General features: G+C 30.4%; 1 pseudogene; it reads left to right on the top strand.

Moving 5' to 3' along the window:
* The first annotated feature begins 4,321 nt into the window (after window positions 1–4,321).
* Window positions 4,322–17,828, top strand: LOC100777827 (flavonol synthase/flavanone 3-hydroxylase-like; annotated as a pseudogene).
* Window positions 17,829–18,484: the final 656 nt, after the last annotated feature.

The following is an 18,484-nucleotide window of genomic DNA, read 5'->3' on the forward strand; positions in this document are numbered from 1 at the left end:
TTCTGGTAGAGACTAACTTTAATATTTCCAAATGAACAAGAAAAACCAAATTTGTCCAAACTAGAAATAGAAATTAAATTCCGTCTAAAAGACGGTACAACAAATGTCTCAAACAAATCCAAATAAAATCCAGTCTTTAACTGCAATCTAAAAGTTCCTATAGCCTTCACTGTAACCTTTTTGTCATCGCCAACCAATATGAATCTTTCATCATCACTTGGTAGTCGGCTCCACAGGCAACCCTGCATGGTTACACTTATGTGAGTAGTAGCACCAGAATCTACCCACCAAGTATCTTTAGGTACAAAAGCTAAATTAACTTCACAACAAACAAGAGCAAGAAATTTACCTTTCTTTACACGCCATATGGCATACTTGGGACACTCTTTCTTCATGTGTCTAGACTTCTTGCAGAAGTAGCAGGTAAATTCCTCATACTTATTTGGTTTCATTTGCTGAGAAGACCCTTCAGCAACACCCTTAGTGTTCTTTCTTTTCTTATTCTGAGAGGTGAAGCTTAAATGAGCACTTTCATATCTGTCTCTCTGTAGCCTCTCTTCCTCTTGCACACAGTGAGGTATAAGCTCATTAAGGGACCATTTGTCCTTCTGAGTGTTATAACTCACTTTGAATTGCCCAAAGTGTGCAGGAAGTGAGATCAAAACTAAATGCATGAGCAGGTCTTCACCAAGCTCTAACTTAAGTTGTTTAGATGTCAAGTTAGACATTTCCATTATGTACTCCCTTATATTACTTTTGCCTTTATACTTCGTGGAGATGAGTTTAGCCAAAAGGTTACTTGTCTCTGCCTTCTCATTTATGGCAAAGTACTGTTTAATTTCATCAATAAATTTCTTTGCATTTTCACCCTCAGAAATAGAGCCCCGAAACACTTCTGGAATAGAGCGCTTCATAATCATAATACACATTCGATTAGAACGATCCCATTTCTCAATTTTGGGTCATTCCATTCTCAGTGCCAAATCCAAATCCATACAGTCGAGAACAATTTCTACGGTTTCCTTCTAGACCTTAAAATTTGTCCCATTCAGCATAGCGATACTGTTCACTTAAGCAGATACATTTGCAGCACTAGCTACAGAAACTGAACATGTGCAAAATAGTTCACATAACAAACCCATCACAAGATATCCAGCACAACATTAATTCACAGTCTTTGGACAGAGAAATTAATTTGTAATTGGTACTCTCAATCCAATGATCAAATATTGACAATAAATTCTGTCAATTTATAGTCTTTCTTTGAACCGACTATAATTCACATGAAAATACCTTATAATTGTCACACATTTATCATCATAGGTACAAAATTATTTGCCCAAATTGGTCTTCCTTTGGATTTGCACAATTCACATAAATAATTTTATACTAATATGTATGCAATTTTAATTAAATTAATTTATGCAATAGAGATTGTTTTGACAATATATTATTTCAATCAACTCAATTAAAATTACCAGACATAAAAAAAGAATAATTTTGAGAATTTGTAATTTCTGAATTTACACCAAAACATAATGGGAATCACCAATTAATATACATAATTCACAAATAAAAACAAGGAAAACAAAAATAAAATGCAAAAGTCAAATTGCATTTAACGATTAGCAATAGGGATTTTCTTATGATGATATAATAAAACCAAAGATTATGTATCACATGTATATCATGTCATGGCATGGATTCATGGCATGCATAAGGAAACAAAACCAATAGCCATAAAAAAAAAACAAACAAACATGTGAACGAGAAACAAAAATGGATGACTACTCTAGAGTGAAAAAAAAAAATTCTCATGGAATCCGAACGCAAAACATGAACGCGCATATGATGATTATTATATCGTGATTGAAAAGAAAAAAAAATTCCAAACTTACAATCATAATTATAATTGCAAAGATAAAATCCCAAAATAAAACTAGGATTCATTTAACAAAATAATACAGGTATAACACAAACCAAATAACTTTAATTCTCGATAATCTAACAATAATGGTGGTTGTGATACCACTTGTTTGGCATTTTAGGAATCTTAATAAAATATCAATAAACACCAGAAACACATTGGTTATCAAGAGGGGTTGTGAAAAATACCTGGATCTATGATAAGCAATGAAATTGATGAGTTTGAGGAAATATTTCCTCAACCAAATCATCATTTTTCTTTTGGGACCTTTGGTATGTTGGAGACCACAATCTTACTTTAGGTTTTAACCTGTTAGAGTTCTCATTATTTCCTAACGGGCTAAACTGATTTCCGCTTATCAAATTCATATTAATTTTTTATGATAGTCCAATAAACTCACCAAATTAAATCATTTTTATTGAGTTCATAAATATAAATAACTAATATAAATTATAAGAATTATAAATATAATACATTACTTACCTTAATTAATTAGGAATTATAAAATTCCTAACATATTAGAGATTGAAGTTTGTTCATTCGCTGAGAGAAGGAAACCAGTGTGCTGATTTCCAGGCTAAGATTGGTCCCAGTTCAGGGAGCTAAGATTGGTCCCGGTTCAGGAGCTTGGTTCACAGAGATGCAGTCGCCGCTGATTCAGATGCAACATCTGATTCTAGCCGATGCCATGCTTGTGCCTTAATTAAGACTGTAATTTGGTTTTAGGTTTCTCTTTTTTGTTTCTTTCTCTCTCACATTACCAAAAAAAAAATAATACCGTAGAAGAATAATAATACTTTAACATCTTAATATTTTAGACATTCGATTGGATATTTTTTTAAAAAAAATTATATTTTTTATCATATTAAATAGTTGTTACATCTATTTTTTTTTTCCGAAGACGTATATTAACATATAAGGTGTTTAAGAAATATTTCCGATTCTAGAAAGCAGTTTCTGGAATATATCGTACTACTCTGCAGCAAAACTTGGACCGTCCATCTCAACAACCGCCAAGATCAAAGGTTTATACTGCAGCAGCAGCTGAGCAATGTTGGATTGGTGCAAGCCAATGCATTGCACTAGTCTAGATTGACTAGATTCTTCCACTTAAACATGTAATTTTTGCAAATCACAATTTCAATATAAATTTAACCTTTAATTTGAAAAAAAATAAAACATACTTTATTTCTTCTTGTGAAAATAACAAAAAAAAATGTAATAACAAATCGTTTAACTGTTTTATGAGTATAAATAACTATTTTTTTTTCTTTTCCTGTTTATTTAATTAAAAATTATATATTTTAAAAAAGACAAATAGTAATTAATATACTAATGATACTAGTTAAAAAGTTTTTGTTTATAAAAAATATTATTAAAAAATAATGAACAGACTCTCATATGTTACTTGACACATGAAAATATTAAAAAAGAAAAATATAGGTATCATACTTTATAAATATAAAGAAAGAGATAAAAAAAAGTGTAAATGATATGTTTGTAATAAAGAATTTTCACATATTATTAATGCAATCTTCTTTTAAAAAAATAGCTTTATTTATTTATAGTAAAATTTGATTTTCTTAATCAGTACATTTTTTGAGACATTATACTTTGATTAAATAACTGATCGAAATTGAGATTTATGTAACAAGGCACACCCATTCAAGATTATATATGAGAGTGAGATGATTAAATGTAAATTGTATAATCAAATATAGATGGTCAAGATTTAATATTATGTGAATTTTTAAAAAAATCTTGGTGACTTTTTGGCATTAAATTTTAACTCTCTAAGTATGGCTATATGATTTAAATTTAATTAGCTCACTTTCATAAGTTTGATATGGTGTATCTATAAACCTTAGGAATGACTATTATTGAAGAACCTAATTGATCATTTTTAGTGAGATATTTTTTCACAATCACATTTTTTTATCTATAAGATTCAAAATCAATATCTCATTTAAAGAAATCAAATTTACTATCATTCAGATTAACAACTTGTTAGTTGTCTAGCGGATAGTTAAATATCTATTAGGGAAATTTAAAAATATTTGTTCTAAAGTAATTTTTTTAAAAAAAGATCTCTTTAAAATAAAAAAATACAATGTATATTTGAATTTCCAAAAATATCTTACCAACTTTAATTCAATTATAACCTTTTTCTTTTTGGAAGATTATTCAACTATAACTCTAGAATGCCCGGAAGACATTTTTTTATTTTAATGGAGAAAACCATCCCAGTTACGTGCAAATTAGCTAGCAAAGCAAAATCCGTACCTGGATTACATTGATTGCACCCACAATTAATGTTTCACTTCTATGTCCCAGTCATCCATTTATTGCCCAAGAATGCAATAACATTTGAGAACTGGTAGGTAGTGAGTTTCCCTTGTAAAGTTAAGACCCAAAACAAGTCCCATAGTAGCTATCACAAAAGTGAGAAAAAATAAAGAAACCAACACACTCACAACGCAACATGAAGGTGCTAAGGGTGCAAACCATAGCTTCCAAATCCAAAGATGCTGCCATCCCAGTCATGTTTGTTAGGGGAGAGACAGAGCAACCAGGCATCACAACTGTTCAAGGGGTGAACCTTGAGGTGCCAATTATTGACTTTAGTGACCCAGATGAAGGGAAAGTGATGCATGAGATTTTGGAGGCAAGTCAGGACTAGGGCATGTTCCAAATTGTGAACCATGAGATTCCCAGTGATGTGATTAGAAAGTTGCAAAATGTGGGCAAAGAGTTCTTTGAGTTGCCACAAGAGGAAAAAGAGTTGATTGCTAAACCTGCTGGTTCTGATTCTATTGAAGGGTATGGCACAAAGCTTCAGAAAGAGGTGAATGGCAAGAAAGGGTGGGTGGATCATTTGTTCCACACTGTGTGGCCACCTTCCTCCATTGACTACCGTTACTGGCCTAAGAACCCCCCTTCTTACAGGTTAGTTTAAACAATAGCAATATCATCATCTCTCACATTTTCTTTTGAACACCTTTTTTCGTTGATAAAATTTATGGAAAAAATTAAAATTTTAGTAAGTCTGACATTCAATTTAATGAATTTCTATTAATTTTATTGATTTTAATAAATTTTAACTAATAAGATAATAAGAGAATGAGAGCTTGAACACTACCTTTCTATTTCCTAAGAGTGGGTAAATGGGTTCAGGTCCATGAACTGACCCGCGGAGCCCGCGGTCCGCGCGGGTTACGGATCAATTTTTTTAAACGGTCCTTGGTTATGTCATATTTTTTGCCCGCCCTACCTAACCCGTGGACTATGCGGGTTTGGCCCGCGGGTTGTCCGCATTCCGCATTAGGTTTGATTTATTTGACCTTGACCCAATTAACTAGGTTTGATTTTCTCTTTTTTATTTTAAATTTTTCTTTTAAAACAACAGATAAAGAAATATATTAGATAAGATAAAGATTTAAAGATAAAAATAAAAGATTTAAATTAAAAGATGATAAAGATAAATAAAAGATAATAGAAATAAAAGATTAAGATAAAAAGATAAGTGATAACGTGCTAAAAATCTTCCTTTTGATATTTTTTCAATCTTTTTCTCTTTTTATCTATCCTTTTCATATCTGCAAACCATAAATAATAAAAATATCATTTCTTATCATTTAAGCCAAAAATAATTGTTAAATAAATATTTTTAAAGATATTTCAATATATTTTTATTAAAATTGAAATTCTCTTAAAATTAGGCCTGCGGACCAGCCCGTTTGGCCCGTGGGGTCTGCAGGGCGGGGACGAACCAATTTATTTGGTCTGTGTAAGAAGCGGGACGGACTGACCCGATCCGCTGCCAATGCGGACTTATGCGGGCGGGCCTTACGCGGAACGGGTCGGCCCGCTTACCCACCCCTACTCTTTCCATCGAGATCTTAGGACAAATCTTAAAGTGTTATCTATTAATAAAAAAAAAAAAAGAGCCTTTATTTCAATAATTCGTATGTTATCGGGATAAAGTCTTAATTTAACTGAAAAACAAAAAATAGTTAAATAAATTCATTTAAATTTTGTCGACGCACTTAAAGCATGAACCTTATGAAACTGAACTTAAACGCTCTCTTTGTGCGTGTATTATTATTATTTCAATAGAAAAATATTATTTAAGCAAGAAAACCCACTAATAAAAAATAAAAAATGTTTTTTAATTAAAAAAACATTTTAATAGTGTGTTACTTTTTATTAAAAAAAAGTTATTGAGAAACATTTGTTTTACGGATTTGATTATATTTTTGAAAATAATATTCATGCAAATGTTATTCTCATCAAAGATGTTTCATAAATACTTCTAATTCTTAGGAATGTTATTAAATTTATTTTAATTCAAAAACACAAATATTAAATAAATAAATAAATAAATAAGGTAAAATAAAATAAAAATAATAAATTATTTTAAACATTTCCATGGAGATACATGATTCTCATTCCTTTTCCATGAGAATAAGAAAATGGAGAAACATGTGTAATATAAATTTTTAGGAATAAATTATGTACCTAGAAATATTTTTTTATTACTTCCTAACAAATATAAGAATGTATATTTTCATTTCTACATTTCTGGGTTCCAATAAAGTTTCGTAAAATACACATACCCTTAAAGATTTTACATAACCAAAATAATGTATATAAATAAGAAATAATTCTTATCTTATGAGCTAAGTTTTAGAAGCAATGAAAATAGACCATTTTAATTTCTAGCGGAAGCATAAAGTGATTTATGATAGTTACATGGAAGTGTTTCCAACACTTTGCAGCGTAAAATTATGATTTATTTTACATTCAAAAATATTCGACTATAATAAATAGAGAAATATAGGATTGTATGCCCGAATGTGTGTTCTTGAAGCAACAAAAATTTTCTTCAATAGTGTGAAGACTCTACGTGAATCCACACCGAAACAAATCTCTACTATCAACTCTTTGATGAGTGCAACTCTAAAGAGCATATCCTTTTTTCTATTGTTGAGGTCTCCTCTATTGTTTAAGTCTAAAACTAGGCTTGAATTTTTCTAGTTTGTGTCTAGTCCACTTTGTCTTAGGTACATGCTTCTATTTATAATGTTAGAGAGATATGATTTGAGCCATTTTTTAAAGAAAAAAAAGAAAAGATTCAAAATAATTTCATATATCTTTATCTTTATAAAAATAAAATTATCACGTATCTTTTATTTTAAGAAGTTTCATGATATAAGACAAAGATAATTCACATTCATGATATGTAGCAATAGAATATTATTATTATTTTATGGTCAACTTCTACATGTATAAAATAATATTCTCCTTTTTATATTAATTATATTCTTGGTGCTAGCAAAAAATATCATAATATTCAACTAAAATATTTATTTGATTAAATTAAATTCTCTAATTTAATTATCAAATAAATTATTTTCTTTTGCAAAGATTGAAACACTCGTTTGTGTGTGACCCAGTAGGTTTAATAGGTAGTAAATTAATCATAATTAATTTACTAATCAAGGTAGACGTCTAATAACACTCCTTAACGTCCGGATAACATGAAATAACATCTTTTACCTTCAAGAACCAATAGAAGAATAATGTAATATTTTCTTCCATCATTTATAGCTCAACTCTAGAGTATAGTATTATTGTCAAACTCTAATAAGCTAACACATTTAATCAATGAATGACTTAAGAAACTATTTTCTTCTTTCCTTCAATTGTTTTGACCAAGGTCTTAATTCTATTATAGACCTCAAACTCATTACCTAGAGTTGATGAATTTCTTCTTGATTAATCATTAATTCTACAAGTATTTAATCATATCCAATATTCATTTAACCAGTGTCCTAAGACATTAGGTGTCCGAAATTAAAATACAACAAATAGCTTGTTAATTACTATGATAATCTCAAGTCAAAGAAAATTATTATATTTTTTCTTGAGAACTTCCTATTGACATATAAAGGTAATATTAACTATTAGAAATTCTCAATTGAGTTAGTTCAATGATGACATCCACATATACATCATCTATAGATGCATTTTAATAAATGATATCTATTAATCTTTATCCAATAAAGATCATTACATATATATTGATCTGTCTGGATTATTGATGTTCTATTCACAATAATCTTACAATCAAGAACAATTTAAATTAAATTTATAAGGGAATTATTTCTCATTATCATAATCTCTATTATGATAACAAGTCTCTAATTTTAATCAAAGACTTGTCAAATTAACGATTTAATAAGACAATAAATATGATAATAAAATAAAAAAAAACAACTCTTTATTAAAATTGATGATGGATTGGGTCTTAGGCATACATATTTATTCCCAACAATCTCCAACTTGCACTAGAGTCAATCACTCATGTATTTCATTACTAATTCCAACTTATGCTCATCGAACTACTTTAGTTTTTAATTTTGAGTCTCCATAATGAGGCACAATTTTTAGTTCTTCTTAAATACTTAAGAATAGTCTTACCCACTTTTAATTCTCGCCACCAAGACTTTCTTAATATCAACTTGTTACACCTAGTGCATAAATGATATTAGAACATGCAAAAATCATGTCATATACAATAGCTCCCACTATGCTAGCATATGGTATTCTAGTTATGTACTCTCTCACTTTATGAGTTTTAGGATAATCCTCCATACTGAGAGTAACTCCAATTCTTATTGGCAAATAGTCACTTTTGGAGTTTTCATGTTATACCTCTTTAGGATGGTATTAATGTACCTAGAATGGGAGACACCAAGCAACCTTCTAGATCTATCTCAATAAATCTTTATTTCTAAAATGTAGGTTATTTCTGCCAAATGTTTCATGGATATTATATTAGTAACCAAATCTTTCTTCCTTGTATTGTGTATTATTTTATATGTCATCTACATATAAATGTAATGCTCCTACTGACCTTTTTGTAGTCACAAAGTTCTTCTTCATAGCTAACAAGATTGAACCATTCAATTATCTTTTTAAAATGAATGCTTCAACTTCTACACACGTGTTTCAATCCATAAATGAATCGTTGAAACTTGTAGACTTTATTATGATTAGACAAGGATGTGAATCCCTCAGGTTGTGCCATATACACATCTTCTTTTAGCTCACCATTAAGGAAATTCATTTTCCACATCCATTTCATATTTCATGATCATATTATGCTACTATAGCAAAAAGAATCCGAATTGATTTGAGTATTGCCACGAGAGAAATGTTTCGTCATAATCTATAACTTCCTTTTGACAATATTCCTTGGCAACAAGGCAAACTTTGTATGTTTCAACCTTCCAATCTACTCCAATCCTTTTCTTGTAAACCCATTTACAACTAATTGGTTTTATATCCTTTGAAGCTTCAGCTAAAGTCCACACTTTGTTGATCTTCATTGATTCTATTTCAGATTCCATAGTTTCTTGTCATTTCTTCCAATCCAAGCTTTGCATAGTCTCTTCATAGCTTCTTGGATCATCATCATCATGATAAACCTCATTTGATGTGTCATCTAGGACTATCAAGTTTAATCTATCAGGTGCATGGTGCACTCGAGTAGATTTTCTAGAAGGCTCATGCATTGGGTTCATAGGGTGTTGAATTGGCTCTAAGATTGGTTCATTAACCTGATCTTGAACTATAGCTAGCTCTTGAACCACAATTATTGGAGGTGGTGACCTTTGTGGTAACTTTAGAACATTAAAGAAATATATCTCAGTTTCCATCTCATAGTCCTGAGTTGTTTCATTGGTTAATTGAGTTTCATCAAGCTCAATTTATTTACCATGACTTCCTCCTGCAAGGAATTTCTTTTTTTTTTTTAGAAAAATAAACCTCCTTTTGCCACACATTTTATGGTTAGAAGGTTGATTTAAACAATATCCCATAATTTCTTTGGGATACCCAATGAATCTACATTTCTCAGACATTGTCTCAAGTTTGTTTATTTGCAATCTCTTAATGTAAGTGGGACAATCCCAAGCCTTGTTGTGTTTGAGATTCATTTTAGTCCTTTCCATATCACATATGGAGTTGTAGATACTAATTTTGTAGAAACTTTATTTGGCAAATAAGTTACTCCTTCTAAAGCATATATGCACATAAACTTACTAGAAGATCATAGGTAACTTGATTCTCATAGTAAATTAGCATATTAAGCATCTTATGCATGAGAACAATTCTTAGGTAACAATACTAATCATCATAATTGGATCAAACCAATTTTGTTTCAATATTTCTTCATGTGGGAAATTCGTTAAAACTATGAATGAGTCACTTGGTTGTCAATAATTTCTCAAACATATTCTAAGGCATAATATATCACATATATTTTTCTAAGGCATGATGTATCACATACATGTTGAAAGAAAGACAATCATACCAAATAAGTATTTGGTTGTCAGGTCAATCCTATTGGTATCTACAAATTAAATTTAATACTCTCTCGGGTAGTTCAAATGTTTAGTATAAAAAATAATTCTGAAGTCCACATATCATGCTATATTAATCAATTATAAGTCCCCTGATTGTCAGGTCGTTCCTTGTTATTAATTAAATAAATAACTTGCATCACATGTTTTTATTTTAAGCTACAAGTCTCTTGATTGTCAAGTCATTCCTTTTAATAAAAAATTATTTTTTGTCACATGCTCCAATTTATTTTTCAAATTACAAGTCTCTTGTTAGTCAAGTTATTCCTTGTAATCAAACAAATCAAAATAGTTTGCATCATATGTTCCAATTTATTTTCAAAACCATAAGTTTCTTGATATTATGGTCATTCCTTGCAATCAAACAATTTAATACATAAAACAAACTAGATAATATATCACCATATAATAAAACACATATCATCATATGTATTTCCATAAAGATTATAAACAACATGTGGAGAAACAAAATTTTGCTCCTAAAATAAAAATTTTATAGTCATTGACAAGATACAACTTGAATTAAATCATTTTAATTAGAAATCTTATTTTTATGTTAGTTGTTTGGAATTGAATTAACTTTTATTGTCAACTTCTTTGACAAGCGGAACAAAGAAAAACAAAACTTAAAATTTTTTTGTGCTTCCGTTTTGAGAGAATAACAAGAGAAGAAGTAATTGTGTGTTTTTCAATGGACAATCTAAGGTTCTTCTTATAGCACATGTAGGAAACTTCTTTTTCTAACCATCCGAAGAAAACTCAAGATGCATTCTCTCTCTTGTTTTTATCTAATGTTTAAATTTAAAAAAAAAATTCATTTTTTGTTTCTATTTGCTAGTTATTAACATATTTAAATTTAAAACAAAATAATTATTTTTTTAATCTATCAATTTTAGCATATTTAAAAACAAAATCCATTTTTGTTTTTGTATGCTAACTATTAACATATTTAAATTTAAAAGAAAATCTCTTTTATATTTTTATTTGCCAACTATTAACATATTAAAAATAAAATCATTTTTGTTTCTATTCAATAAATTAATTATCTCCATGCAAAAAAAAATTAATAAAAAAGATACCTAATATCACATATTATTAACTTTTATCACAATAATAAAAATATTGGTACAATCCTATAAATTATATAACAATATATCTCTGTATATTGCAATCATATAATATATCAGATATATATTATATGTATATAATGATATAATAAAATATTTTGCATATATTATCAATGTAATATAACAATCTATTCAATAACTCAAATCTCTCTAGACAAAAGTATATAATCAGAAGGATACATCATATGGTCAACATAATATCATATATTATTGACTTTTATCACAATAATCAAAATTTTTGGTGCAATCATATAAATTATATGCTACAATATATCTCCATATATTGCAATCATATAATATAATAACAATCATGAAAAGAAATCACCGATCAAAATTGACACATATCAATATATGTGATGTTTCACAAATCAGTACCAACAAAGAATTATAGATCAATTTAAATATCACCTTAGATATTTAATAAATATTCACATAAAAAGACATGAGATTAATTTTTGAATTTCTAAACATCTAAATAAATATATCACAATATATAAATGTATACTTTGTGAGCAACTTCATATTGAAAAGTGTCGAACCTAATCATTTTATAAATTATACAAAATATAATTTCACTTAAAATGAATGAACTCATTAACATTTAATCGGACATGTTTTCATGATTTTAACATTTGATATACCCAATTATATCAAAGTCATTAATTTATATAGTAATGTTGAAGATAATAGTTTTCATCTTCAAAGCTACTGAAAACATGTTACATCTAATAAAAATTAACTTAACATCTTATAATTCACATGAGATATCTTAGTTAGAATCATGGACCAACGATGGTGCGACTACTTAATCATTTTGGTAGCTCATGTCGATTGAGATGTGTTTTGTCAATGAAATTTTGCCCAAAGAAATATTGAATTTGAACAATAACATAGTTAATTTTCTGGCAGGGAAGTGAATGAGGAATATTGCAGGTACCTACGAGGGGTGGTGGATAAATTGTTCAAAAGTATGTCAATAGGGTTGGGTCTTTATTAGACATAAAATTAATTAAGTTAGTTACTAGAAGTTATTTGAGTAAATTAGTTGGTTACTCAAGTTATAGTTACTAGAAGTTATTTGAGTAAGTTAGTGTTGGTTACTCAAGTTAGTTATTTTTTATTTTTGTATAAATACATCAACTTTGTAATACTTTGATCAATGAATGAATTGAATGAATCCTAAAACTACTTTTCATCTATCTTCCATTTCTTTCATTCCTAATATGGTATCAGAAGTTTTTGCTTCTGTGTTTCTTGCTTCCTATTGAAGCTATTTATGGTTCTGTCCAGTGGTGTGGATAGTGCTGCTAGCCCTCACTTTGTGACGCCAAGCCCTGACTCGAGGGAGCGTGTTGCGAGTCCCACATCGGGTGGTTCATGAGGATGATTCAATTCTTAAATAACTGGGTAGGCCACCCCCTTATAAATCATTTTTTAATGGGACCTTTTCGGATGCCTGATTGGTTTTTTTTCTTTCATGGCCATGGATGCCATTGATGATTAAGTTCTTATATAACTGGGTAGACCACCCCCTTATGCATCATTTTTTTAAGGGGACCTTTCGGATGCCTGGTTGGTTCTTTTTTTCTCTCATGGCCATGGATGCCATTGATGATTAAGTTCTTATATAACTGGGTAGGCCACCCTGTGACACCATCTACCCCTCACATATATACTAATAAAGAAATAAAAATTCAAATATTAATTAAAAGTATTTTCAAAACATTTTTAAATACAAGCCTTTCAAAGGGGTAAAAGGCTCACATTCACTTTCTTCAACATCATATTCAAACTTGTCCAAACAAATAATAAAGTCATCTCGGCTCAAACAAGGTCGTCTAAGCTTCATACAATTAATATAGAACCTATATCCTAATGTCACATCCTATCAGAGCGTTGTGTTCCCGTGTCCTCTAGCATGAGGTTCTTCATAGTCATTCACCTATTCATCTGCTCCCCCAAACACAAAGTTCAAGATCATCACAGGATCCAAACACAAACAACAAACCGGGAGTGAGTTATCACATTCGTAACTACTAGAGAGAAACAAGACAACATATAGTAGCCAAATACAATTTACTTAGCATATCTCACATTATTTCATCGCTCTGTTATTCAAAATTCATTTTTCAATCATCAATCACAATACACAAGAATCACACACTCCGATCAAGACATAATAACACATCAATTTCATAATAAACAATTAGCAAGCGTATGCGACAGTTATGCTAAGACTCAAGCCTATATGCAATGTGGTACCATGTCAGTGAAAAACCTCGTCAAGCACCTAGGAGTACATGACAAGACAAACCACACACCAGTAAGTCAAGTCACTCTCACTAGGTAATATCATAGGGAGACCAGTCAGGGTCACAGTGTTTTGCGAGAATGCTCTAACCATAAGGGATCAACATAGGCTTAAAGGAGCACTCAAACCGTGTGACCCCCAAGGCCTACACTCCGAAGAGTCTGTCAGGGTCTCTCCCTCCTGATTCAGGTCCAACCCAGAAAACATTTTAGCACATAAACTCTATCTATGAACTGTACAAAACACACGACTCCTCAATTGTTCTCAAAATAGTTTTAACTCGTCGCCCTAAAAGGGACTTAACATTAACTCGTCGCCCAAAAATGGACTTAACATTAACTCGTCGCCCTTAAAGGGACTTATAGTCGTGTGATTGTACAATTCATAGTTAATACTCAATGCACACAACATCTCAATCACATACATACACAATTTATCACATACACTCGATCTCAATCACAATGGGATAATCTCAAAATAGCATGTTAATCACTTCTCATGAATCATATTAACTTTACTTATGAACTATGCAATATACACAACTACTCAATTGTTTTCAAAATCATTTTAACTCGTCGGGTTCCCACAATGGATCCCATCACAATACTCGTCGTCCTTAAATGGTCTTACAATTATGTGATTGCACAGTTCATAGTTCACAACTCAATACACACATCTCATCTCAATACACATGTATTTCATCATCAGTCACATGTTCAATTTATTACATAATCATAGTTTGAATCATCATTTCATAACCTCAACATAACAATTTATACAAAAGATTTCATCACAACATGGAGTGTAAAATCCCTGAAATAGTTTCTCACAATTATATCAAAATCAATTAATCAAATTCATGGGTTAAACACAAAGACATCAAGAGCACTCAAGTTTATCAATCAATTCTCATCAGGACATCAATTGGTACATAGAACACAATAATATTGTATTTATAATCATAAAGAGAAAATTATAATTCAATAAACATACCAAAATAAACCCAAATTTAGTTCTCTAAGGATCCCTACACATGTTCATTCAAACCCCCAATTGCGATAAACTCATCCCTTACCTCTGAGCGGACTCACGTGTCTTCCGACAGTGATAGTGACATCTCTAGCGGTTCCTTGAGATTCCTCCAGTTATTCCTCCGACTGCTCCGATAGAATTCCCAAACATCAGAGAGACGGAGAAGAGATTGAAGTATCCACTTGTACTGTCTTCATGCGATTCCTTTTTCTCACTCCACAAATATTATCTTGCAAATCCCAACGGTGAAATTGTGCACAATTGAATTTCGAACAACTTATCCAAATTTCATGAAAATCCAATGGTTAACGAAACCGGGATCGTAGTTTTACTGAGACCGTTTTGGGTTTCTGCGGGAAAAGAAAAAGCTACGATGCGAAGAGTATTTCTCTTAGATCTGACATTTATTGCAATTCCCAACGGTGAGAATGCTTGAAATTGGGTTGCAAACATGGTACTCAAATTTCACGACGATCCAACGATGAATGAGTCCGAGATCATCGTTTTTTTGAGACAGGTTTTGTGGGCTGCGGGAAAAGAAATGGTTTTGAAGAGGAGAAGAGAGAAAACGAAAATGAAGGAAAGAAGAGGCATCGTCAGTCTAAAACTGACCTAACATCACTATTTATACCTAGGGTACACACAACTTATTATTACTCTATTTATTTATTTTTAATATTTTATAAAAAGAAACTCTATTTTATTCCCTATCAAATGAATAAATCAAATATCTTTTTTTTTTCTTCAAACCATTATTTCTCATTATTTATTTCTTTATAAAAACATGATCATTTTTTTTTAAAACTCTATTTATTTATAAATAACAATTCTTTTTAAATTAGTTTATGAAAAATGGGATGTTACACATCCCCTTATGCATCGTTTTATAAGGGGACCTTTCGGATGTCTAATTAGTTCTTTTTTTTCTCATGGCCATGGATGTCATTGATGATTAAGTTCTTATATAACTTGGTAGGTCACTCCCTTATGAATCGTTTTTTAAGGGGACCTTTCGGATGTCTGGTTGGTTTTTTTTTCTCTCATGGTCATGGCTGCCATTGATGATTCTAACCCCTTCATTCTTCATTCTTCTGACAATCTTGACATTGCCTTAGTTTCTCATCCTTTCATTGTGTTCTCGACAAAGGCTTAGTTGCTGATGTGGTGTTGTGGATGAATTGGCGTGGAGCGGTTGCGGTGCTCGTTTATGTCATCGCATTGTGGTATCTCTTCGAGTGTGTCAGTTGCAATTTCTTGTCATTCGTCACCAAAGTTTTTGCCACCAAGTTTTGATGCTTGCTTTGGACTCTTGGAAGTAGTCGAAGTTGGTCAAAGATTTCTCGAAGTTTTTATTTTGACCAATGTATTTCCGACATGTTTCGCTATATTTCATGTTTTCAGATTTTTTTTTTCTTTTCTCTTTCTTCTTTAATGTTGATGTATTGTATTCTCCAAGCTAGAAGTGTTTTCAACACATTCCAGCTTGCGGGGGGATATTAGACATAAAATTAATTTAGTTAGTTACTATAAGTTATTTGAGTAAGTTATTTAAGTAAGTTAGTGTTGATTACTCAAGTTAGTTATTTTCTATCTTTATATAAATACATCAACTTTGTAATACTTTGATCAATGAATGAATTGAATGAATCCTAAAACTACTTTTCATCTATCTTTCATTTCTTTCATTCCTAATAGTCTTGAAGAGAATCAGCTAAAGAAGGTTACAAATGGAGATGAAATGCATTATCTATTAAAAATCAATTATTACCCACCTTGTCCATGTCCTAATCTGGTCTTGGGTGTGCCAACACTCACAGACATGTCCTACCTGACAATTCTGGTGCCCAACGAGGTGCAAGGTCTTCAAGTTTGTAGGGATGGTCATTGCATGGTACAATGTTAAGTATGTCCCCAATGCCCTCGTTATTCATATTGGCGACCAAATGGAGGTATATCTTGCTTAGATGCTATAGTTATATTTGGATAAATTTTTTCTTATAAATTTAAATTGGTATAGCTATGAATTAAAATTAGCTCTCGATTTAAGAGAGTTTCTATCCTTTAACTTATGTATAATTAGTTAATTTAAACTTATGGGAGAAATTTATTTTGGGGAAAAATTGTGTTTTTTAGTTTTTATATTTTTTATCAAACCTAGTTAAAGTAAGGTCTCTGTATTTTCATGTTCATGAATTTGGTCATTAAACATTTTTGTCCTTTTCTCTTAGAATTTATTATGTTTTATAAAAATTAGGAGGAATTACATTCAGATGTTTTTTTAAGTCTAAAAGACTAAATTCATCAATATAAAAGTTTTTTTAATCAGCCAATATATATATATATATATATATATATATATATATATATATATATATATATAGAAAAGAAGAGGTACCAGTGGTACCAAGGGAACATTACAAAAGCAATTGAAAGCAGTCTCTGGTTACCCTTCCCACGGACGTTGATTATTGATCATTTCAGTCCACCAATAAAATCAAAATGCATCATAACCAGTGTGATACCGATACAAGAAAGTACGCATGCTCCCCAACAGATTCACCTAGAGAGACTCAAAAAACATTTTTCATTTATTTTAATTTATAAATACTTATCGAGAAGTTTCTCTAAACAAGATATAATTCATGAAGAAAATGTTCCTTTCTTTTAAGGTTTAACAAATATGTTCTAAGTCTATGAAAACAAGATATCATTTGAAATTAATCTTTACTTTATTTGGATGAGAAACTAATGATATATATTTACTTTATTTTTATGGTGCTATAGATACGGAGCAATGGAAAATATAAGGCAGTTTTTCACAGAACAACAGTGAACAAATACGAGACAAGAATGTCGTGGCCAGTGTTCATAAAGCCCAAAAAAGAGCACGAAGTTGGTCCTCACCCAAAGTTGGTTAACCAAGACAATCCATCAAAATACAAGACCAAGATATACAAGGATTATGCTTACTGTAAGCTCAATAAAATCCCTCACTGAATGAAGTGGGCACTACGAAATAATAGCTAATGGTTTTCTCTGTTTTGTTATTTAATTTATCGAATAAAAGTGTGGCTTGTGGGAAGTAGATTAATTAAGAGCTGTAGCTAATGTTGGATTTTATGTTTTTGAAGTAAATAAAGATGACAAGAAACTGTTTGTCCTGATTTGTTATTATACAATTTACTTAACACAATACTTTTTTACTTTAAACAATTTTTTCCCGGTTAACAATTAATTTTTTTCTTGAAACATAAGAACAAATTACAACAATACTCAATAAATTTCGTATAATTACATAAATATATCCTTTTTTAACTATTATATTCACTAAGGAACAGTGCCAACCTATACTTTGACTTGGGGGACCTTGGTCCCGGCCCCTAACTTTTTTAATTAATTTAATTTTTTATTCATAAAGTTGAGTTATATATATGTTAGGTTAAATGCCACTTTTGATTTGACTATGCTTTTAGCTTTTGTCTTTATCTTCCTTCCTCTATAAAAAAATAAAAATAGAAGAACTAATAACAGAATTAAAAAATTATCAAAGAATTAGGCGTGCAAGAGGTGATCAACATGTACACACACAAAAATAAATAAAAATCATCCATATTTTAGCAAAAAAAAATTATGTTGTCAGGTCACATTTACCTTCGTG

This window comes from Glycine max, chromosome 14, assembly GCF_000004515.6.
Source record: "Glycine max cultivar Williams 82 chromosome 14, Glycine_max_v4.0, whole genome shotgun sequence".
Classification (NCBI taxonomy): Eukaryota; Viridiplantae; Streptophyta; class Magnoliopsida; order Fabales; family Fabaceae; genus Glycine; species Glycine max.